Genomic DNA, 24,495 nt, shown 5'->3' with positions numbered 1-24,495 from the left:
TTTTAGACAATTAATTTTCAATTCATTTAAGAAGGTATATATGTTTACGTTTACTGTACAAATCTTGGGTTGACATAAAAATTTCAGTTCCCTAAAATGGACTTTTCCAGTTTAACTTATGGTACATCTAAAATATCTTAAAACATATGGTTAAGTAAAGACTTTCCTTTTTTTTATTCAGATTATTGTACAGGTTCAATTGACTGAAATTTACTATGTAATAAAACACTGAAGTACAAACATATAAACACCAAAACATTTGAATTCATCTCATACTTTACACGAAGACCCAAAATTTATTTTTTTTAGGTCCATTTGAATTATAAACATTTTGGTATAAGTTTATGATGTGTTACTATCATTCACATAAAACTACTTTTTCTTTAAGTATTATTGACTATGTTGGGTAAAGTGACCCTTTGGTATGTACTCAAGCTATAAAGAATGCAAGCTCAGGTTGGAGACAGATGTTTACCCTATAAATCAAATATTTATAAATATATTAATATTTTAGTTAAAATTAGCTCAAATGTGTGACAATACTTTTACCTCATAATTTTAATTCAGGCTTTGTGTAGGTTTTGAAAGATAATACAAACTCACAATCATACAAATTTGGTTGGTTTGTTTTTGTTTTAGTTCAGATTAGTAACTATTATTTGTACATGAAGCAGAATTTAAGAGGGTTGACACATTTCAGTAAATAATACAAATTTTACTGAAAAGTATACAATGAAGGGTCAGATAAATTATGTACATCCATGCAGTCAGGGAAGGATAATTAATAAAGATATTTAAGGTTCAGGCTATTATTCAAATTCTACAGGAAACATGGTTTCATAATAGTAACACCTTTCAACAAATTTAGGTAAAAGTATACAATGTAGGGTAGGATGTATAATGTACATCCAGGCACAAGTAGACTGTATAAAAAGTTAAATTTTAATATTAGACTTCAATGTACAGTGAGAACGCATGTGGTAGTAAGACTTCGGTGAATAATGAAATTCAGATAGATATCAGACTTTTATACAAACAAGATTTATATGTATAGTATTAGATTGTTTGAAAAATAATAGCAATTTTTATACCAAAAGTTTAGTCATTTATAGGGATAAGAAACCCGTCTTCTTTGACTTCATATACACCATTGAAAAACTAAAGCTTTCTTCTATTCATTAGTGCTTTTATTCTTATCTAAAACTTTATTTCCAATACTTCAGCCCCTTACAATTAATGATGGGAAAAAAAGTTGCACATTATTTTTTGCATTCATTTGAATTTGGTCATAATACATCATAAATAGGTCACAATATCAGCCAACCACAGGATGAAGGAACCACCTCTGAATGTACAGTATAGTGCTGGTTCCAAAAGTTTCATAATAGAGATGCGAGTCTTGTTAATGAGGAGTGCAGAACATGCACTTCTGCTGTTGAAAACAACCGAGAACATTAGTGGAAAGAAACCTATGCCAAACTGTTCAAGAAATGGCACAAGGATTGGATGTTGGCATTTCCACAATTCTGGACTATCTTGAGCAAATTGTAAAAGTGAAAAAGCTTGTCAAGTGGGTTCCACACAAATTCAGCAAAAATCAGAAAAATCGCTGTTTTGAACTGTGCTCTATGCTGCTTTTACACAACAGAAATGGCCCATCTCTTGATCGAACTGGCACTTGTGATGAAAAGTGGATCCTTTATGACAACAGAAAGTGATTAGCACAAGAATTCAACTATGATGAGGCTCCAAAACACTTCCCAAAGCCAAAGTTGCAACAATAAAAGATTATGGTCACTGTATGGTGGTCTGTGATCAGTATTATCCATTACAGCTTGCTCCACCAAGACCAAATTACCACTGCAGAGATTTACTGTCAAGAATTGGAAGAAATTCAGAGAAAGTTGCAAGTATTAGTCAGTCGAAGAGAACCAATCGTGCTTCATGATAATGCTTGGTTACACATTGCTCAAATGATGCTGCAGAAGTTGAATGAAATGGGCTGTGGAAACATTGCCTCATCCTGCTTAGTCCCCAGACCTGTTGCCCACCAAATACCACTTTTTAAATATTTGGACAAATTTTTACAGGACAAAATATTCAACAGCAGAGCAGCAGCAGAGAATAATGGCTTTAAATAGTTTTTTGAGTTCTAAAACTTCAGAATTTTATTGTAATATCACAAGTATATTGTAATATACTGTTTCTTGTTAGCAAAAGTGTATAGATTCACTAGGTTCCTACTTTGATTAATAAAGTTGCTTTTGAATTTTATTTCTTATTACAATTGAAATTTTAAATTTGCCATAATTTTTCAAACAACCTAATAGATATTTTTATGTAGTAAAAATCAGGTGGATATCAGATGTTTTTATATAGTAAACTTCTAGCACATATTTTATATACTGGTATTTTTGGAATAGTGAGATTCAGGTGAATATCAAGTATCATGAGGATGATGTGAATCAAAACATAAAGAGTGCCTTTTAAGACCAACAATAACTCTTAAAGATTTTTATTCTGTATTGTTCAATATTGATCATTTAAGTATTTTAAATATTTACACAAGTTCCTTGAATTTTAGCCTTTTAAGATTCAGGAGGATGACAGGTGTTTCTTATATAGCAAGGTGTGTATCAGATGTTTCTGTATAGTGAGATGCAAAAGGATATCAGATGTTTTTATACAATAAGAGCCAGGTGGATATCAAATATTTTTTATACAGTGAGATTTTAATCAATATCAGACTTTTTGCTGTAAAAGGTTCATCAGATGTTTAGCATACTTTTGCATAAAATAAGAAAGGAGGGATACTGTAGACTTCTGTATTTAATGATATCCAATTGGCCAGCAGACTGACGTGCATAGAGCATATTCCAATGACTTGAAGCTTTTTTTGCATAATTAGAGCTCATAGTTGTGAATGTTTTTTGACTAACGCAATTCACACTAGTAGGAGACTTTTATAGTTAACAAAGATTCAGAAAAGTAACAGAAATCTATGGTTAACAGATTATGAAGAGTAACAAGATTTTGTAATTAATGTAGCTTCTAAAATTTAACAAACTACTCTCTACTAAACATAATTTCTTAAAATTAGCAATTTTCTGCAACTGGCAGTTTTTCTGCAAAAGTAGCAGTTACAATGAATGAAACATTTATAAAAGGTGTGCACATTTGAAAAGATTAATTATACAAAAAGCAGTAAAGCTGCTTAATAACAAATACTGTAATTGATGTTAAAATAATTACTATACCAAGAACACTTTCTAGCATAACACAAGGCCAAAATTTGATTTCAATTACAGAGATCTAAAAAGTCAAATAACCAAGTTTCCTAACACATTATTTTAGCTTGAAAAATTAACAAGAAAAATTTATATTGATGAAAATACTCTGCAGTATTGATATTAGTATGAAATACTACTTCTAACATTATGAACTTATGTTGTAACATCTGAGCTACAACATTATTTTTATGAAACAATCTTGTTTGCATCTAAATTTGTGTGAATATATCAACTTCTGTACATAGCTAGCAACTGAACATTAAAGTAACACATTTCAAGAGTTTACTTTTCCTTATTGCTTGTTTTTATTACAGTAATTACTAAAAAAGGAATTGAAAGCAGGCAAAGTGTCTTTGTTTCAGTTCACTATGAACTATATGAAAGAAAGCTCTATCTTGGCTTTGACTCACTGCACATTAGATGTTAGAAAACCTCATTTTTGTTTTGGCTCACTACATATTAATGTCAGCAAACCGTCTTTGTTTTGGCTCACTACATATTAATGTCAAAAAACCGTCTTTGTTTTGGCTCACTACATATTAATGTCAAAAAACCGTCTTTGTTTTGGCTCACTACATATTAATGTCAGAAAACCGTCTTTATTTTGGCTCACTACATATTAGATGAATGAAACTAAGTAGAAAAACGTCTCAGTTTTTAATTCCTATCCATTAAGTAGGACAAGTCTTCTCTCATATTTAGCTGGCTCATAATCCATTAACTGCAAAAAACTTCTCAGTTTTGGTTCATTGTCCATTTGGAGTGGGAAAAACTCATGTTTCAGTTTTGACTTACTACAAATTAAATGGAGATGTCTTGGTTTTTGGTTTTAATGGATATTAAATGCAAAAAATTCTTGCCAAGGCAATGGCTCAATACTCACTACATGTATAAAAAGTCTTGTCAAAGCTATGTCTTACGATTCATTAAATATAAGAGAATCATCACAGTGTTAGCTCATTATCCATTATGATACATGTACAAAAAGTATTGTCACTATCCACTAGATATAGAAAAATGTTTGTCAAAACCATTAGAAGTATAAAAATTGCTGTCGAGCATATGGTTTATAACCAATTAGACGAAGAAAAACCCCATCAAGGCTATGGTTTACTATTCACTGGATGTAACAGAAATGTCTTGGGGTTGGGTTGCCACCCATTGAATGTAAGAGTACAGTTTTGCATTTCATTCACTATCCATCAGTAATGTGTAGCAAAAGTCTTGTCAAGGTTACAGCTTACAATGCATTAAGCATAATAAAACATTTTCTTGGTATTCTCTCATTATCTATTATGTGTAGAAACTCTTGTCTCAGGTTTGGTTCTTACCATCCTTTATGTTGGTTTGTATCATTTTGAACTTCACACAGTACTACTCTAATTTCACAGTGGTAGACTAGAAGGAAGGCAGCTAGTCAATACAACCTACTACCAACTCTTGGGTCACTCTTTTACCAACAAATAGTTGGATTCACTGTCTCATAATAATGCCCCCATAGCTGAATGAGAAAACATATTCAATGAAGGGGATTTTTGAACTGATAATGTGCAGAGTGTGAGTCAAGCACCCTAACCTGGCATACTACTCATTAGAAGAAATGTTTCTATCTATTACATGTAGACCTTGCAACTAAATAATTGCAGGTAAGATACTGTTAAGCTAAACAGTTTGGGAACTACAATTTCGTTTACAGTTCACTAAATGCAGAAAGACTTGTAAGCTTATGGCTCATTATGCAAAAAAGATGTTTCAATTTTGATTTGCCAATCCAGTGAAAGAGAGATGTCTTGGTTTTGGTTCACTATGTAAGAAAATTCTTGTTAAGCTTATGGCTTAATACTTATTAAGCAATTCAAAACTTGTTAATTGCTTTAAAGTCTACAGCTTACAATTAATTTTTTGTAGAAAAATTGTCTCGGTGTTGACTTGCTATCCTTTAAATGTAAGAGAACTGTCTTGATTTTTGTTCAATTCCCATTACATATGGGAAATGTCAAATATGTAACTCACTGTCCATTATTTGTATAAAAACACTAGCTTACTTATTTATTCAATATTTGTAAGATAATTTTATTATTTTCAACTTGCTACCCTAAAGTATGAACACTGTCTTAGTTTTGGTTCACTAATCATTACACACAGAAAAACTCTTGTCAAGGCTATGGCTCAATGCCCACTACATAAAGGAAATTCTTTTGTCAAATAAATGATTCACTGTTCATTAAACACCTTGGGTGTGGCTTGCTACCCATTAAACATAGAAGTACCATCTTGATTTTCATCCACTACTCATTATATGTAGAAAAACTATTGTCATTACTATAACTTACTATACATTAGATGTAGGAAGCTTATGAAAGCTGTAGTTCACTATCTGTTAAATATAGAAAAAATGCCTTAGCTTTGACTCAGTATACATCAGATGTAAGAAATCACCTGTCAAGATTAAGCCCTACTATCTATTATATGTAGGAAAAATTGCCAGGGCACTAAATGTAGGAATGTATGTCAAGGCTATAGTTTATCGCTCATTAGATGTAGAACTTCCTGTGTTTTGGCTCAGCATAAAATAAGTAAACAAAAACTTGTCAAGGCTAAGCCTAACAATACATGTACGAAAACTTGTTGAGGATACAGCTCACTCCCTGCTAGGAGTAAGAATAGTTTTGTTAAGGCTATAGAGTACTACTTATTAAATGCAAGAAGACTAATCTGGACAATGGCTGACTTCCCACTAGATGCAATAAAACTCATGTCAATGTAACAGTTTATTACTCATCATATGTAGAAAAAGTATTGTGAAGTTTATATGTCTTGCCTTACTATCTATCAGGAGTATGCAAACTCTTGCTTTTGGCTTGTTACCCATAAATTGTAGAAGTAACAATTTGGTTTTTGTTTGCTACCCCACCTTTGATGCAAGAAAAGCTGTCACAATTATGGCTTACTATCTATTAAATTTAGAAAATGCTTTCTCAGTATTGGCTCATTATATGTTCAATATAAAAAACAAATACTCTTGTCTCAGTTTTGGCTTACCACCCACACTGTAAACTGCTTGGTAGTCTTAACATGTATAGTTTTTTTGACAGCTCATACTTAAAACATCACTGTGTTATCTAATTGGGAGTTTAACATTTCTCTGTATACATTGAATAAATTATTTTCTTTAAACTTGTATTATGCCAACCATTAAAATAAAATGATACACAAACCACTGACAAAATTCCAATCTCTCACACACGTTCAGTGTATACTAACTCAAGTAAAACACAAGGTACACCTTTCTTTAATAACAAAAAGTGGCCTAGTAGCACAACTATATAAATATAAACAATACATACATACAAATCTTGCATACTTCTTGTGTATCTGTTTTAATACTATCTGATTAAAGACTCATCTCTTCACACATTTTTCCTTTTGTCTAGTAAAGAACATTTTGAGTAGAGTTATATCTCCTTCAAAATTATACTGAAACACTCCTGATGTAAGGAGTCTTGAGAATAAAAAAAATTTAAAATTTTAATACTAGAGAAACAAACAGTTACTTCAGATTTATGCATAATTTTTGTATCAATAAATTTCATCTTAATTAAGTATTTCTCTTATTGAAAACATACATGTAGCTATTTTAAGAATTACATTACTTTACAATATCTCAAAACTCTTTCTATCCATTTCTTTGTCAAATATACCTTTCTTCAAACATTTTATTATGTAACAAATAAACAAAATCAGTTTATTAACTATTTATTTACAACTATACCTACAGAACCAAATGTTTTTAAAACATCCACTAACACCCCTTTCAATACACACTAATTTCTCCATAAAACCACATTATCAAGAAGTCATATACTCAAAGTTTAAAATATGAATTAAAAATATAAAATCTGCATCCAGTAATTCTGTAGTCATGCTATTATATCAGGTAACAGAATATATTATTAGTAAAAAACACAACTCTTACACCAGGAATCAAGCATACTTTATTTTATAATAATAAGTGTTGATAAGCACAAACTTGCAGAATACAGTCATATATGCTTATTTTATTTACATATGCACAGCATAACCAGCTAATAAATCAATGCATAGTTAGCAGTTAGTAAAGTCATCATCACTTGGCTAACTTCTCACATACACAACTTTAGTATTTACACCCAGGTATAGGAAACTAGCTTCCTTCACTTGTAAACAGTTTCTCATAGTTAATCTCATTAATGTCACTGTTTACACTCATAACTCTATATGATTAGGAAACACTGTTTCAATAACCAGAAAGAAGAAAAAGTTTTGATCATCATTACTTATAATTCTGTCAAAAACATGAGGAGTGCATAAGTCCACTGACTTTCAAGAGAAAAACAAGATCTGAATAGAGGACACCAAGAGATAAAGATGGAAGATAAAGACTACTTTGGTGAAATAGAAGATTCAGACAACTCAAAGACCAAGTCAGGCCTTACCACATATGAAGAAGTTTCTGACCATCTTCTGTTTACTCCACTGTCTTTTTTTGGGTCTGATTCTGTTTTGGGTTCACAGGAGTGACTGGACGTAGCAGCATCCAAGCTCTGGCTTGTGCAGAGTGAGCTAGTTACAACACTGCTAGCCATCAGGTCAGATTTTGATTTGGGACGAAGGGTGTTGCGAAACCCTTCAAAAAAGTTGTGTTTACCCTTTGGAGGACTTTGTTGTGGGACATTTCTATGCTTTTCTAGTTGAAATGAATGCATACACTGACTTTCCAGCCATATCAAACCTTGCTTCCCTTCTATGGGAATTGCAGAGCTTGGTGGAGATACAGAAATGGGTGCAACAGAAACAGTATCTTGACTCACATCACCTGAAGCTCCACTTACTATGATTCGCCTCAGCTCAGTAGGTGTCACCTCATGAGATCTACTCTTCTTCTCCCGTCCTGGCTGTCTTAAAGATTTAGTGCTAACTCCCTCTGAATTGGAACCTTTGGAAATTTTATGGGAAGTGGGTGGGTGGGACAAAGTTTTCCTTAAAGTTGGATTCCACAAAGACCCCAACTCTGGGGCTGATCTGTAGATAGAAAGCTACTTCAGTAAGAACATTTATTTTTTTGGTTAATACAATTAAAAGGTAAATCATTCTTTACTAACAGCTTTCAACATAAAATGCCACATAAAGAAAATATCTTGGCAAAAAAATATAGATATATTTGCCATGGACAATTTTGTTAAGGGTATCTTGTTACATAATTGTAATAAGTTGGGTAATGTAAAGCTCAGCATAAAAATACAATCTTAATACACTACTTAACACATTTTCTGTGTGAAAAGATCTTGTTTGATAGTTACTTACTCATAGGTGACAGGTAAAATGTAAATTTTTCTAATGTTTTACAAGTACAACAAAAATGTAGTTACTCACAACAAATGAGAACACCTGATTAAATTACATTTAAAAATTAGTTTATAACAATGAATAACTACACCAAAATAGCACTTAACAAAATATAGTTAAATAAAAATGATCAACCTAAGATGCAGTATTACCAATAATACTGATAAGTTAATATTTAAAAAAAAATAAAAAATTTTCATTGATATATCAGATGAGAAGTAGCACTGCCTATGTAGGCATTGCTTGGATTGTTCATCAAAATAATATTTTAAATATCTCCTCAGCAGGTCTTCAGAACTTGACCATACTATATAACATTTTCATTTATAACAACATCACACAATAATGAAACTTTTGCTTATATGTATGATACTAGAAAAACATTTTTATTACATGATGTGCAATCCCCAACTTAGTTTAATTTTGATCCTGTGTGAATGTAAATTTGCAATATGGGTCACAATTTTTTTGTTTTGCCTCTGTTTCCCATTATGAAGAATTTTAGTTTTTTCTATTCAAATGTACAGAATAACATTGGGCAAATGAATCTGTTTTATGTAGTAGAGCAAAACAAAGGTGAAGAGGTCACATGCAGATTTGACATTTACTGAGTATTCAGCACGTTTTTGTCTTTGGACATAAAAAAAGAATACAACAGAGATTACTATACAAAGCTGTAAACTGCTCATAGCCACTGTGCACTGTCATCCCCACAATTTACTGGCACCCCAAGTGAGCACTAGTGCCACAGGTAATTTGTTAGTGTATGTAATAGTTGAATCATAAGTTCTGGAATTGTCTGTAAATATCATGATAAAAAAATTTGAATTCCTTATTCTTCTTTCTTTTGCTTCTTTTTTTTATTACATAACTCAAAAACCAAACAAAGATGTCAACCAAATTTACTAAGATGACATAGTTTCAAATGGAGTATCCACCATTATTAGCATTATTAATAACTAGTAGTAATTTTTAAAAAAATCATAATTCTATCTCAAATAATATTATCATCACTTGAAGGCAGCTTAGTTCTTAGTTGGTGTTCCATAAGTGCAAGGTAAAGCAGTTAATGCCAGTCAATAATACAATAATAAATATTACACCAAGAACCACACTGCACTTAAAACTTGATTACAAATGCAACCTTCCCACATCTACTGAAACACTGCATTAAAAAACCAAGCAAACAGGTAGAGAAAATATTTTTCAAAAAAAGGAAGAAATTTTATGGATGGCTAATATCAGTCCTTCAAAAACAATATAAATGAGATAGTATCTCATTTGGCATGTGGCATTTGTATCATCTCTACACAATAGTACAGGCAAGAATTAATATATATATGCAACTATTCAATCACAAGTGAGTTTAGATTATCCTATTTCTTCTATTAACATTATACTACATTGAGTGCTATCTCTACTATCTTGTATGCATCATTTGTCAAAGTTTCTGATTCTACCTATTGCCATATTTACTTCCTTTCTTTTTTAAAGGTGTTTTTTTGTATAAAATTGGTTAATAACTCTGATATGTTTACTGACAAATTATAATTCACCACTAAGTACTAATAATTACTTACTGGTTTTGATGCACAGTATCTGGACAGTGATTGATACTTTCACTGGCTTACAACTGCTGATTGATTATACTAGTAAATATACATACTGATATACAGAAGCTGAATAATGACTTCAATATATTTACTGATTTTCAGCATATAGGTAATAACACTGATATACAAAACTTAAGATCTCTCATAAAAAGTATTATTAAAGACACACCAGTTGACAATTAAACTGGCATATCAACTAAAATACATGATTAACAATGTCACTACATATTTACTCATATACAGATGGTTCATAACACTGATACACATCAGTTAAACAAATGAACTTATATATTTATTGAATATAACCAGTTGATTAACAAAATCCACATATATATATGCTGACAACAATACTGATATACAATAAATCATTCTGTTTATATAGTTAACCAATAACACCAATGTAAAAAAAACAAAAAATTCCATGGCAGGTATTTAGTTTTAAAGGAAAATGAACTTCCCAACTGGGGTGTTCAAGGATATTTATATCCCTCTTTGCTCCGCTCACGACAGAAATTTGATGTGTGCATTGGAAGTTTGAATTAAATTCTCCTAGTTTTTGTTTCCTATCAGATTGTTGTGTAGATTGACCTAGTGAAGGTTATTTCAGAGAAAAGCAATGGAGAAAGTACAGTCGGTTCAAGGTGACAGAGAGAAATCAATCCAGGCTTGAATGCAGAATACCGAAAAGAAGTGAAGCAAGTCAACAATATATTAAACGTCCCATGTTCAGAGCCACGAGGTGACACTAATGTACTTACTTACAAATACCTTTTGGATAATGACACTGATGCAAGATCAGAGAAGGCCTATTCCCCAGGAAAAATTTGTGTTTTAAAGGGCTCACACACAGAACTTTAAGGACCCATACATGAAATGTTATGTATTATGTGGACATAATGTATCACAGTTATGAACTGTGATTTTTAAAAGGGAGCCACATTAAAAACTTAAATGGCATCAAAAATATTAATGGCCTTTAAAAAACAAAAACATTACCAAGGTGGACAGTGTCAAAATCACCAATAACACTGTCTAACATTATGGACAAACCTTGGAACAGAACATGTTTAGAATAGTGTTATCATTGAGAGTCATAATGACAACAAGAAAGTAAAACCTGGCTTATTGTAATCTGAGTGCTACACAAACAACACACTGGTGCATCAGTTCCAGATAAAAGAAAACAATGAGTTAAAAAACTGTGACCAATGAGTAGTCTAGTTAGAACAACTTCCTCTTTCTGATTCCTTATGGAAGCAAGACAGCCAAAGTCCAATATAGGGTTTTATTTGGAAAAGCTTGTTTTCGTGGTGCTCTCTCCAAGTCAACTGCCAGCTGGCATGGAGACGAACCTTGAATACTGGACCACAGTCCATGTATGGAATAGGCACAGCGGTGATAGTGCCAGAGCAGATAGACTTACCTGCGGTGTCAGCAAGCTCATTCCCACAAATACCAACGTGGCCCAGTATCCAGAAAAACTGGATAGAAGTAGATTTTAAAGAGAAATGGGCCAGTTGGTTTTGAATATCGGGGAGAGCAGGGTGTAAACCAACATGAAGCAATTCCACAGCCAGTAGAGAACTAAGCAAGTCAGTATAAATAGTGCAGTTTGAGTACTCCTTAGCTTCTATGTGATCCAGGGCAAGAGTAATGTTGTACAGTTAAGCAATGAACACAGAAGCTGTAGAGGGGATTATGCATACAACTGCTGAACCACAACAAACCATGGCAGAACCCACACAGTCACCTGATTTCAAACCATCTGTATAAATGGTTCGAAAGATGTTCAGCAAATAGCAGAAAGAATTTCCAATCAGGAGTGTCTACTTTTCTCAGATGACTGAAAGATAGGTCACAATCAGGGACCGTAAGAAGCCATGGTGGGATGGGCTGACCATTGGATACAGCAATGTTATCTAACGACAAACCCAATTCATCTAACTGCAGATGGTATGAAGGCAAAAAGGAGCAATGGCAGATTGTCTGGCCTGAAAAAGCATGGTCCACCAAGGAAGGAAAACACAACCTCAGGTAGGATGCTTTGGTAAGGAACAAAGTTTCAAAGCATATAGTAAAGACAGTTGCAAATGGCAGAGGTGCAAAGAAAATTCATGAGACTCTATGTATAAGCTCTGAACTGGGAAAGTGCAGAAAGCCTCAGTGCAGAGCCAAATACATTGATGATGAATAGGGTCCAGCGTCTTAAAGGCCGAAGATAGCATAGAACGTCGATCTGCTCCCCAAATGGTGGAAGAGAGATCACGGAGAATGTTCAATGCTCTTGTACATTTCACCCATATATATGGAGGTTTCAGAAAATGCCATATCTCCAAGTTGTATCATAAGCCTTCTCAATGTCAAAGGCTTCTCTAATTGACGTTTCAAGTCGAATCATGTGGTCCATGGTGGAGCACTGTCATTGGAACCCACAATCGATGGGCGAGAGGAGGTTGTTTAATTCAAAAAACCGAACAAGACGAGCATTAACCATCCTCTCTAATGTCTTATAGAGACAGCTCGTCAAAGCAATTTGAAGGAATCTAGGGATCTTTCCCAGGCTTGGAGAAAGGTAGGACAATAGCCTGGTGCCAGGCATCAGGAAAAACATTCTTCTGCCAGATCCAGTTAAAAACAATCACAAGATTTGCAGGAGAAGCAGGAGATAGATGGCTCAGAATGTTAGTGTATATCATCAGGTCCAACCAATGTACTGCCAGACTTATGAAGGGCCAGTTTGAGTTCCACCAGTGTAAAGGGACAATTATAGTCATAGAGACAATCAGCTCGACAGGAAAGAGGTGATTGCTCTGCCCAAGCCTTGATGGCTAAAAAGGTAGAAGAAAAAGCAGACGTGCTAAATATCCAGCAAAAGCTTTCACCTAGAGAATCGGCGATGCTCTGGGTATCAGCTACTTCCTGGCCATAAGAGAGCAAAATTGAGAGGGGGATGGAATTATACTGACAACTGACCTTTCAAATCTTGTCCCATATGACTTTGGAACTGGTGATAAAAGGTATGCTGGTTGTGAACTTAATCCAGATTCCTTCTGGCTTTGACTTCTTATCCACTGAGCATGTGCACGGGCCCGCTGGAAGGTGATGAGGTTCAAAAGTGTGAGATATCTACGGAAAGTATCCCAGGCCCGTATTTTATCCTTCCATGCCATGTGGCATTCCACCATGGACAAGGATATAATTGGAAAACTTGTCGAGGTTTTAGGACAACATTGAGCATCTGCTTGTATAATACAGTCAGCTACTGCTGCCACACAGTTGTCTACTGATGGCTTACAGATGATGGCAGGATCAAGTTCTGCAAGAGCAGTGAAAGAGAGCCAGTTTGCCTGATCCAGCTTCCACCGGACATCAACCATAGCCAGTCTCTCTCAAACTTATAGGAAAATTATCACTGCCTCGGGGATTATTGTCAACCCTCCATGAAAAGTGAGAGAATAATGAAGGGAAGCAAACTGAGAGATCAATAGCAGTTAAGGACTGACTAGTTGCATGGAAATAAGTAGAAAAACCAGTATTTAAAAGAGAAAGGTTGTGATCAGGGAGCATACGCTCTACAGAGTGACCCCTCCTATCAATATCAGCACTTTCCCAGAGGGGATGATGTCTATTAAAGTCCCCCACGATTAAAAATGGAGATGGCCTCTGTTCAACAACAGCATCAAGATCAGATTGATCATATGTCTCTCCAGGTGACAGATAGAGAGAACAAACAGTTGTTCATCACACAGCCTGCCATTTCTGTACAAAGAAAATGCCAAAAGCTCACTGTATCGGCAGGTTTCAGAAATGTTTCCTGTAGGGAAAGACATACAGGATGGTAGGAAGCAATCAGTCTTTTGATGTCATCTAGATTAAAAGGTAAACCTTAACAGTTCCACTGTATCAGGGTGGCCATTTTTATTTATGTGTAGGCGAATTGGGTGGATAACTCTTCTGTTCATGACCACATCTTTTTTCTTTATTGTCCTTATTCAAGGGAGATATATTGACCTCCATGGATCCTGCTCTGCTGTTGGAATGGGATTTCAGTGACTGAGGACATGAACAAATTATTTTTTTTTACATCTTGGAGTGGGAAAATAAGATGTATCTGAAGAAATACCTTTACCTGGAACCAAAGGATGTGGATCTTGGGGTTTGTTAGAATGTATGGAAGGGACAGAGATAGGTGTTGAAGTTGATTCATCAACTTTTTTGACCATGGAAGTCAAAAGAGTTTTCATTTGTTTGGAGAATGATTCTTTTGGAGGCACAGAGAGATCTGTCTGCACTCCCACTGTAGTTATGGAACGAAGTGCAGCAGCATACATCCAAGATGAGGTGGTGGATAGCAATTTTCGAGCCTCAGGATAAGTAATGTTATGAATCGTTTTGCAAATGTTGCACCTCTTTTTCTTCCAACCATTTAGGGCAAGAACGAAAGTGGGATGGGAGAGAGCCATTGCAATTGATGCAATGATGGTCTGTTTCACACTCATAGGCATCATGGTCCTTGCCACTGCAACGAGCACACGTCAAGGAACCACAACATGATGTTTTTGAGTGACCAAACCTCTGATGCTGGAAACATCAGAGAGGGTTTGGAATGTACGACTGTATCTTGCAATCAAAATAACCTACCTTAATGGTGGCAGGTGGACTTGATGATGTAAATGTCAGAATGAGGACATTGGTCGGCATCATAATTCCATCTTTGAGAGAGGAAATGCACCTCACTGCAGAAACTCCTTGAGTGGAGAAACCAGCGAGAACCTCTGACTGAAGGGATGTTCTTCAAATCCCTCTCAACAATAACTCCTCATGATGAATTCAAAGCAGCATGATGGATAACCTCAATACGTATATCCCTGATTGCCTTTGAATGCAAGAGGAGTTCACTGTATTGAGATGTGGATGTTTCTACCAATATATCACCAGATCGAAGCTTCTTTACTGACTTGGGAGAGCCAGCAAGTCCCTCTAGTCCCTTCTGAATGAAAAAGTGAGACATTTGTCTTAAATGTTTGTCTGAAAGTAAATGCAATATAAGAAAATGAGGTACAACAGATGGTACAGAATCTTCAAGATGTGATCATTTACCTATAGACTGTTTTCTCACTATTTTATTAAGATTTTTAAGTGGAGTATCCATAATAAAGAAAGGAAATTTCAATGCTCACTGACCCCCACCAACCATGGACCCCTATGAGGGGATGCACTACAATTTCAAACAATAACACTGCAGCAATGCCAGGGTTTTGTGAGCACTATACCCAAACACCAGCATCAGATACAATGTCCACAACACCTGTTGAGAATATCCAACACTGGTATTTGGTTGACCCTTGCCCGAGTGGACCAGCCAAATTACCCAAGGGGGGCCACCCCAAGGCTGCCCATCTGCAGGAATTCAAGGCCAAAGTGGTGTGTTAGGGTTAGACCCCTCAACCACCAGGATCCTCTCCTCCCCTTCACAGGTTGCCATGCACGGCAAACATGTGGGTGGATGTTTAGATCCCAGAGGAGGTAAACTGAAAGAACAGAACCTTCACTGGGAGGTCCCCTCACCACATACAGGAATCCACACCGAGGGTTGTTGGCTAATAACACCAATACATTTACTGATACACACCTGTTGGTTAATGACACAAACACATTTACTGATACACACCTGTTGGTTAATGACACAAACACATTTACTGATACACACCTGTTGGTTAATGACACCAACACAATTACCAATACACTTATGTTGGCTAATGACACCAACACAATTACTGATACACATCTGTTGATTAAGGACACAAACACAATTACTGATACATGTCTGTTGATTAAGGACACAAACACAATTACTGATACATATCTGTTGATTAAGGACACAAACACAATTACTGATACATGTCTGTTGGCTAATGATACCAACATAATTACTGATACATGTCTGTTGACTAATGATACCAACATAATTACTGATACATGTTTGTTGGCTGATAACACCAACACATTTAATGATACATGTTTGTTGGCTAATAACACCAACACATTTACTGACACATGTCTGTTGACTTATAATACCAACACATTTACCGTTAACAACACAAACCAATTTACTGATACTCTTCTGCTGATTAGCCCAATAAGGATGACAGCACATTTAAACTCCTTTTTGCTTATATTATTGCATTAAATTTATAATTTAATTAAACTACTTTACTGCAAATGTATTTCAAATTATTGTCATCAATTATATTACAACTCAAAACTATATATTATCCAAATTTTTATTCACTTGTATCAAAAGAAACCTTTAAAACAATAATTAAAACTGCACAATGTTTATTTTTGTGTGGGAACCATCATCAAGGTTGATAGTTACAACTATTAACTTCAGGAAATGTTATAGAAGAAACTACGTTTAATTTAGATTTTTCTGGTCAGACATTCAAAGACCACTGTATACAGGTTGTTAACAAGTAACTTAAGAACATTTCAAGAACTTGTTTTGGACTGTACCATTCTAAAATTCCCAATTTTGAGATAAGCTATGCACACTTAACATAGCAGAAGTTGTGTTGCTAAGAGAGTTCTTAAGTGAATGGCATGCTTAAAATCAATAGAAAAAGCAGATTCTGCAGAAGCTTTCCTATAAATTAACTTATACCTACTACAATGTTAACTTTGACTATGTAGGCGTACAATTTCTATGTATATTGTTGTCCCTAGAACTTTGTTTTTTTCACTTTACAAACACTAGTTTGATACATTTAATTGGTATTTATTATTTACTTTTTATATTTTAGTTAATTAATGATTTTTTTAATTTATTCCATCTTTTGCTTCACTCAACCAGTTTTCATGAAGTTAACAAGAGAAAACAACATTTTGACATAGGCCAAAACTGTCTCTGTAAATACTAACATTACAAATAAACTATGATGGAAATATAAGAACATGATAATGTGCATGACCCAAAGAAGATACTTTAAGATTATTCAATAGAAATAAAAGGTATGTATATATTTCCATTAATTAATTTTTGACATTGCAGTGTTCATTGATGATAACAGCTACAGTTAGTGATGCTGTAGAGAATATAACAAGTTTAGGAGGTTTGAAAACTGTAAGATAAACTAGTATTTTTATAATTAACATGAAAATAATCTTGTAGGTGAACTATTCAGAGACCACAGACAAATAATTTAATTAACCCACTTGCAACAGGCTCAGTATAATATATACAAGTTCATCTACACATTTGCACACTAAGTATTTGCACTATAACTTTTGATACATCATGTATATCTTCACAAAATTTTGTACACAAAAAATCAAATGTTTTTAATTAAGTATTTTTACTAAAGATTTGTTTGTGAAAATACTGTGTCTAATTCCTTACTACTCTTAGTGTAAAGTGATTTCATGTTATGATTAAAAAAGTATTATTCTTCCCAAAAATCTCAAATATCATTTATATAATCTCTAAGATCTCCTAAATACATTTCAAACATTTGTTTTCAGTGACTTTGTTGTTCATGTTACTTTTTATACCCTAACTATATGGGGTCTGTCAACTAACCAACTTCATAACCCTCATAAAAATAATTGGGAAATATATATAAGTTTTTTGTGCGAGAATGACTATACATTTTAACAAAAAAATACAAATGTTTAGTCTAAGTAGTCTAAGTCTCATAACAGGGTTTAGATTATTGCTTTTTGAATGGCTTAAATGTTCTATTAAATATCAAAAAGCTATGATTATTTATCATAAATTTGTCAAACTATTCCTCTACACATTAAAATACTATAATATTTGAGATTATTGAAGTGTTTGAACTGGTTTTAAACATTCAACTAAACATCTTACAACTACTATAGGTTACTAATCCTTTCCAATCCAGTACATCACTCTTCTTACTGAAACACATTACAACAAAAGATTCTGTTCTCCCCTCTTTCCTCAAATTGCCCACAAAATAAAATTATACTGGAAATGTTCATATACATAGTATTAACCACTTAGTTTTAATAAAGTAATAAAAAATTACTCACACTAATTTCAATTTCCCTCTCTCAAAACTTAAATTTGTTTGCACAGATAAACCTTGACAGCATACAAAACATAGCATCTGCAAATCTGTAGTATCTGTACATGTTTATCCTCAGCTAAAACAGTTTGTGAAACAGTAGTTTCAAGCTGGTGGTGTATAAAGTGATAATTAAACCTCTTTACTATCAATGTATTTTAACCAAATTATTTGTTTTATAATTTTTCAATCTTCTATATCTTATAAAATCATAAATGCACTATACAAAATATAAAGTTATTCATTCCAATTTATTTGATATAAATTTCCATGCTACTTTAAAAATAAAAAAATAATTTTAATGGCTCTTCTATTTTGCTGAAATAGTTACTTTGACAGTTGCTTTTTAATTTTTGAAATATTACACTAGTAACTTGAAACTATGAAACTTTAAAGTGGCCTTTGCTCTGATATGAACCCAGATTAGCAAGGGGAGTTTTGGAAACAGTTCTTCATAAATTATGAAAGGAAAGAGAAACAAATTTCACAAATAAGCTTTAGTAATAAAAATACTTTGTATGTTTTTTATTACATTTAGCAATCTTTGAAGTCATCAACAAAATAAGCAAGTACATGATTTCATTATGATACTATTTTTTACTAACAATTATGTGCACTACCTGGCTTTCAGGTCAAAAGTTACATTCATGTAGTGAAATAATAATACATATATCTATAACAATCAGAGATTTGTATTTGATAATAGATTATAAATTTACTTATAGAGACCAACAGATATAGTACAGCAAACAAAAAACAGCCTTTTGAGCTTTTCTAAATACTAAAACCACATTTCTTTTAATGTTTTTAGTACAAAGATGTTTTTTTACTTACATATCTTTGGTGAGTTCCTTTTGATAAGCTATAGGTGACTGTAAGGCTGTGAGTGATAAGTGTAAAAAATAATTATTACACTGATACTTGGTATAATTACTTCATGATTCAAGCTTTTAATTTTAATAACAACCAACAATCTTTACATCTACTGAATAATTATAACTTTAGATTAACAGTGTTATCAAAATATTTAATGTGATGCATATATATTTAAGAATGAAACACTGCATATAATTTGAGTGTAGTACAGATGTTTTTTGCATCTTAAAAAAACAATTATTTTCTGGTTGCAGCAAATGGCTTTCACATGCAAATTTGTTTTTGTTGTTATATTAGCTTGTTCCTAGCTTTAGAAATAAATTCACATCTTTTCAATGCATTACATCTACTTTCCATAAATCATTTAAGTAATAACTACCTGTTATAATAAAATAATACTATAATCATTGTTTTATTTCATTTGTAAAGTACATATTCATCCTCTTTAACCCTATGACAATACCATTTTTGAACTTCTTTCCATGCATGCAAATGAAATATATTCAAACTTTAATTAAACCTCTTTACTGTCAATGTATTTTAACCAAATTATTATTATTGAGTATGTTACAGTTCAAAGTTTTACTATTTAGTTTTTATTCCTTTATTTCAAAAGAAACAGTAAAAGCAATAATGAAATCTCATAGGTTTGGGTCACATGATGCATGAACTACAAACAATATCAAAATTTGACAAAGTATACCTTGAAGCATAAAGCAATTGTCATGTACATGCAAGTCTAGACAAGAATGTAGGTTACCTAACCTTTTGATATGTATGGTTCAAAGTACTTTTCTGAATGCATTTGAAACAAGAAATAAGTTCTGTCAACCCTTGAAAGATGCCATGTCCAACTTCTATAGTTTAATGTTGAGCTGTAGAAGCAATATGTATGTGTTTATAGTTCTGCAAAAAAGCTATAATCAAACAATGGTTATTTTGAAATTGACACCAAATTGTCATTCCTTTTTTCCGCTGATTTCTCCAAGCCCGTTCCCTTGGCTGTGGTTTCGCTAGATAGTAGATAGGGACAGTGGGAATCTCATTAATCCATTCATGCGCATCACTAATTAGATGACGAGGCATTTGGCTACCTTTGGCTGATATGTTCATGATAGCACTTCAGTTGTTACTTACCTAAATCTGTTATAGTCAGAGAAACAGTTAAATTCTATTTAGATTTTATTTATATATTTTAGTTAACTATGCATAACTTGCATTTTAAAATTCATATTTGAAAGGTTTAATAATTTTTCTAAAATAACTAATGGTCCACATCATTCTGCAAGTCTGCATTGCCAAATGTGCATAAAATGATTTTGCCAGAAAATAAGGTATCTTTACCATTCACACTGTGGGTACCTGTGATGTGTGCCAAAAATAATCAATGCTAAAGAACAGGAAACAAAAATCAAACATTAAAATATGAGCTATAAGTGAAAAAGAAAAGACATAAAATTAAGAAATAGAAATATGTACATATTTTGAATAATCTTAAAACATCTTTTTGATGTTGTGCAATTTCAAGCATTTCATTGCACCATATGTTAATGATAATAGCTAGAATTAGTGAAATGGTATAGAAAAGAGAAAATAAAGAATAAACATTTAGTTTAAAAAAATTTCATTTGGAAGATTCTAGAGTTTATGTGAGTGAAAAGTGAACAAAGTAAGATAATAAATAGTATTTTAATACTTAAAATGAAAACTAACTTGAAGGTAAATTATTCAGTCTAGGTGCAAATAACTAAACTAAATAAATTTTTATTAGAAATACTGGAAGAAAGCAAAATTAAATATTTTATTTTTCTTAACTTACTTATTTTTTCTCAAATCTCTTGTCAAGTGTTAAACAATTTTATCCACTTGTTTTACTTCTAGGATGAAATATAACAAATACTTAATGTGCTACACTTTCAGCACATTGTTGTTACAGAGTTAAAACATATTTTTTGTCCATTATCAAAACATCTACCTTCACTTTTCAGACAATTTCTACCTTTATTACATATTTAATATGACTACACTATTTAATGAGTTGCCCTCATAAAGTCAGTCATCAGTAAATACAAAATCCACACATTGGGTTACTGAGTGATGTTTCTAGAGTGCTGATAGTGCATGGTGATTTTATTAATTATACTCATTTATTAGCTTAATTATTATTTGTGATATATCACTATAAATACATTTCCTGGTATTACAACAAAGAGCTTCCAAAGCTCTACAAAATAATCACATACATATGTAGAAGGTAATACGTACAAGTAAATTAATTATCAACATTAGTTAGTATAACAATGTTGTATTTACAAATATCCATGTATTGGTTAATGAAAGTAACATGCGTAAAAAAATGATACATCTCAGTTGTTTTGTATTAATGACACATTTATAAATATAGTGAAATTAGTTAATAGAAGTTAATAACTGTTAAAACATGAAGAATTATGGATTATGTGAGTTATACAAATTCAGATAGTGGACATGCTCTTTGTTCTTACTAAGTTAACTGTTAAATTTTAAAAAATGTAAAACTTCATGTAATTATTGGCATGAATATCAAACTACCACTTGTAGTGTTTCTTCCACATCTTAATGATCCTGCAGCAATATTTACAAGAGATTGGCCATATTACATTGCCCAACTCTTCCTATGCTGCTTTCTATATAAAATTGGCTAATGACTTAGGTTGAATACTTCATGATTAAACAAATAAAAGTACAAGAATCCACTGGAACTTAAAAAGTGTGTGATTAAATAGGGCTATGAAATTTCTGTTTCCCCAACCCCCCATCTTTCTCATGAAAAACACCTGCTGATTTTAACCCTTTCACAACAAATTTGATATACACGAGTTATTTTACACATTTGCACATGTTAATTATTTGTACTACAATTTTTGGTACAGCATATGTACCTTCACAACATTTGGTAGACTTTTATTATAAATTACAATTCTTTTCAGGGTTTTTGCACATAAAAGTTGACTAGATTCCATGACTTTCTTTTACAGTATTCAATGATTTTTCATGATTTATCTACCCATTTATCAATGGCTTTCCAGGATTTTTATATACTTCAAACATACATATATAGTAAAAATACCAAAAACAGAATCACTTTAACTAGTTCAGATGACCCAACTGTAATTTTTCACATCCATTTTTAAAGGAGTTGTGAACCATATGAAAGCTACAGCTTCCAAAGTTTATTAGTTCAAGTTCATCACATAGTAAACAATGCAGCTTCCAGTTCACTGTTGGTTCACCCATGAAAATTTGGATAATTTTCTTCATTCTAATGTTTGAAATGAATTCCAATAACACAGGAAGCAGATCCTCAGCCTTGCCATGACCAATGAAAGCAGAGGTACTGTGATACAATGCAATAATCAATGGAATCCCAGTATCTAACATGAAAGTCCACTTGCTTCTTATTCAAACTGCTGTTGCAAAATTCATCAAACATGAGTACAATTTTATTCACTCATTTCAAGTGTTTGGCCCAATGATTATAAATATATGGGCCAAATCCAGAGCCTACAAGGTAAACACACTTGTTTCACCACATGTAAATTATTTTTCAGCTATATTGCTAACAGGACACACTTGATTAAATGTTTCGTAAATATTATTACAACTACTGTAGCTGAAGTGAGATGTCACACATTTTATAGCCCAAATAATTTCAGCTCTAAGTACATCCTGCAGATGAAACATTCTCAGTTATGTCATCATATACATGTTTAATTATACTGGTACTTGGTTTGTCCTCGCTTATGAATGAATTAATGTATAGATTGCTGTTCATATGCTTCATGTTGTTTTTATACTTTTTCCCATCTCTATGTGATTTATCAGCAGGTTCACCCATGCTCCCAAGGCTGAAAGTCTTTTTACATGTGCTGCAGCATGCCACATGTTTATTTGTAAGCACTTGTTCAAGCCACATTATAGAGAGTTCATTCTCTTTTCAGTTCTCCTGATATTTACACTTCACTGGCATCATGTGAAAATAATTCAAAAACAAAATCAAAATCATTATCATATGGTAACAGGAGTTCCAGAACTGTAAGCAGCTCTTTACATGTATTTTAGCCACTTTCAAACATTTTGAACAGTGCACAGCAAAATTAGTCTGACAAAATGATGAATGTAACTGTGACATGAACTGTTCTAAATAAGCTTATCCCTGATTGGTCAGCTTGAGGGCATACTGTGCTCTGTGGATAATTGCCTCACTTTTATTCACCACCTTATTAAAAAAAATATAATGAATTCTGATTAACCAAACACAATAGGGAAATACCACATTACTACATTTAGGTTTCAGCTTTGCCTCGAGAGATTAGTACTAAACGTTGTTGATGCTTATAATATTTACTAGCTTTTTTGTTACAATGTAAAATTTAAGGACTTTCCATGACTTATATATATACCCTTTTCAAATTCCATGATCTTTCAGGCTTTCCAGCACCTGCAGGAACCCTGGCTTTTGTATACAAAAAAATTAGATTTTTTTATGAAATATTTTTTCTAAGGACATGTTTGTGAAAATATCAAGTCTAAACAGTCCAAGTGGAAAGTGATTTTATCTTATTATTAAAGAAACTATTCCTCATCCCAAAAATCTCAGATAATGATTTTGTAACCTCTCAAATCTTAAATACATTTCAAAGATTTGTTTTTGGTGATACTTTATATTTTATGTTACTCTCTATACTCTAACTATGTGGGGATTTAACTTGATCAACTTAGTAATAATCAAAAAGAAATCAGGAAATAAATATAAAATATGGTTTTTTTGTGCTAGAATGGCTACATATTATAATAAGAAATTACTAATATTTAGTCTAAATAGCTTAAGTCTTATAACACAATATATTTATTATTATATTGACCTTTCAGTCATGCCTAGCTAACATTAATGTGGTGCACATGCACTCATATTACATAACCTATAATATGAAACTGACCTTTAGTCTTCCTTGTATTGACTGGGTTTTAGTGGACTAGTATTTTGTTACATACAGTCACATTTCAACCAGTGTACAATATATATGTATATCAATATTACTCATAAGATAAAAATCATTAAACTTATTTTTTGTAAAATATAAAACAATAAAAAAAGAAGTAAAGCAAACAATTATCTCTTCTAACTATGACCTTTGAATTAAGTTGCTGCTGGACATAAGTTGCCAAGCTTTTTAAAATTTTGCATATGAAGGATATCAG

General features: G+C 32.7%; 1 pseudogene across 1 annotated transcript in view; it reads right to left on the bottom strand.

Moving 5' to 3' along the window:
- LOC143223889 (kalirin-like) overlaps positions 1-24,495 on the bottom strand; it is a 155,905-nt pseudogene that overhangs the window by 31,018 nt on the left and 100,392 nt on the right. Inside the window, exons 29-30 of the transcript XR_013013177.1 lie at positions 19,213-19,258; positions 7,766-8,351 (exon numbers count right to left, since the gene is read on the bottom strand). The product of XR_013013177.1 is annotated as a kalirin-like (transcript). The remainder of the gene's footprint in view (positions 1-7,765; positions 8,352-19,212; positions 19,259-24,495) is intronic.

Source organism: Tachypleus tridentatus, chromosome 8 (genome assembly GCF_004210375.1).
Source record: "Tachypleus tridentatus isolate NWPU-2018 chromosome 8, ASM421037v1, whole genome shotgun sequence".
In the NCBI taxonomy this organism is placed as follows: Eukaryota; Metazoa; Arthropoda; class Merostomata; order Xiphosura; family Limulidae; genus Tachypleus; species Tachypleus tridentatus.
Note: the sequence above shows the minus strand (reverse complement) of the source record. Positions and strands in the feature narration are given on the sequence as shown.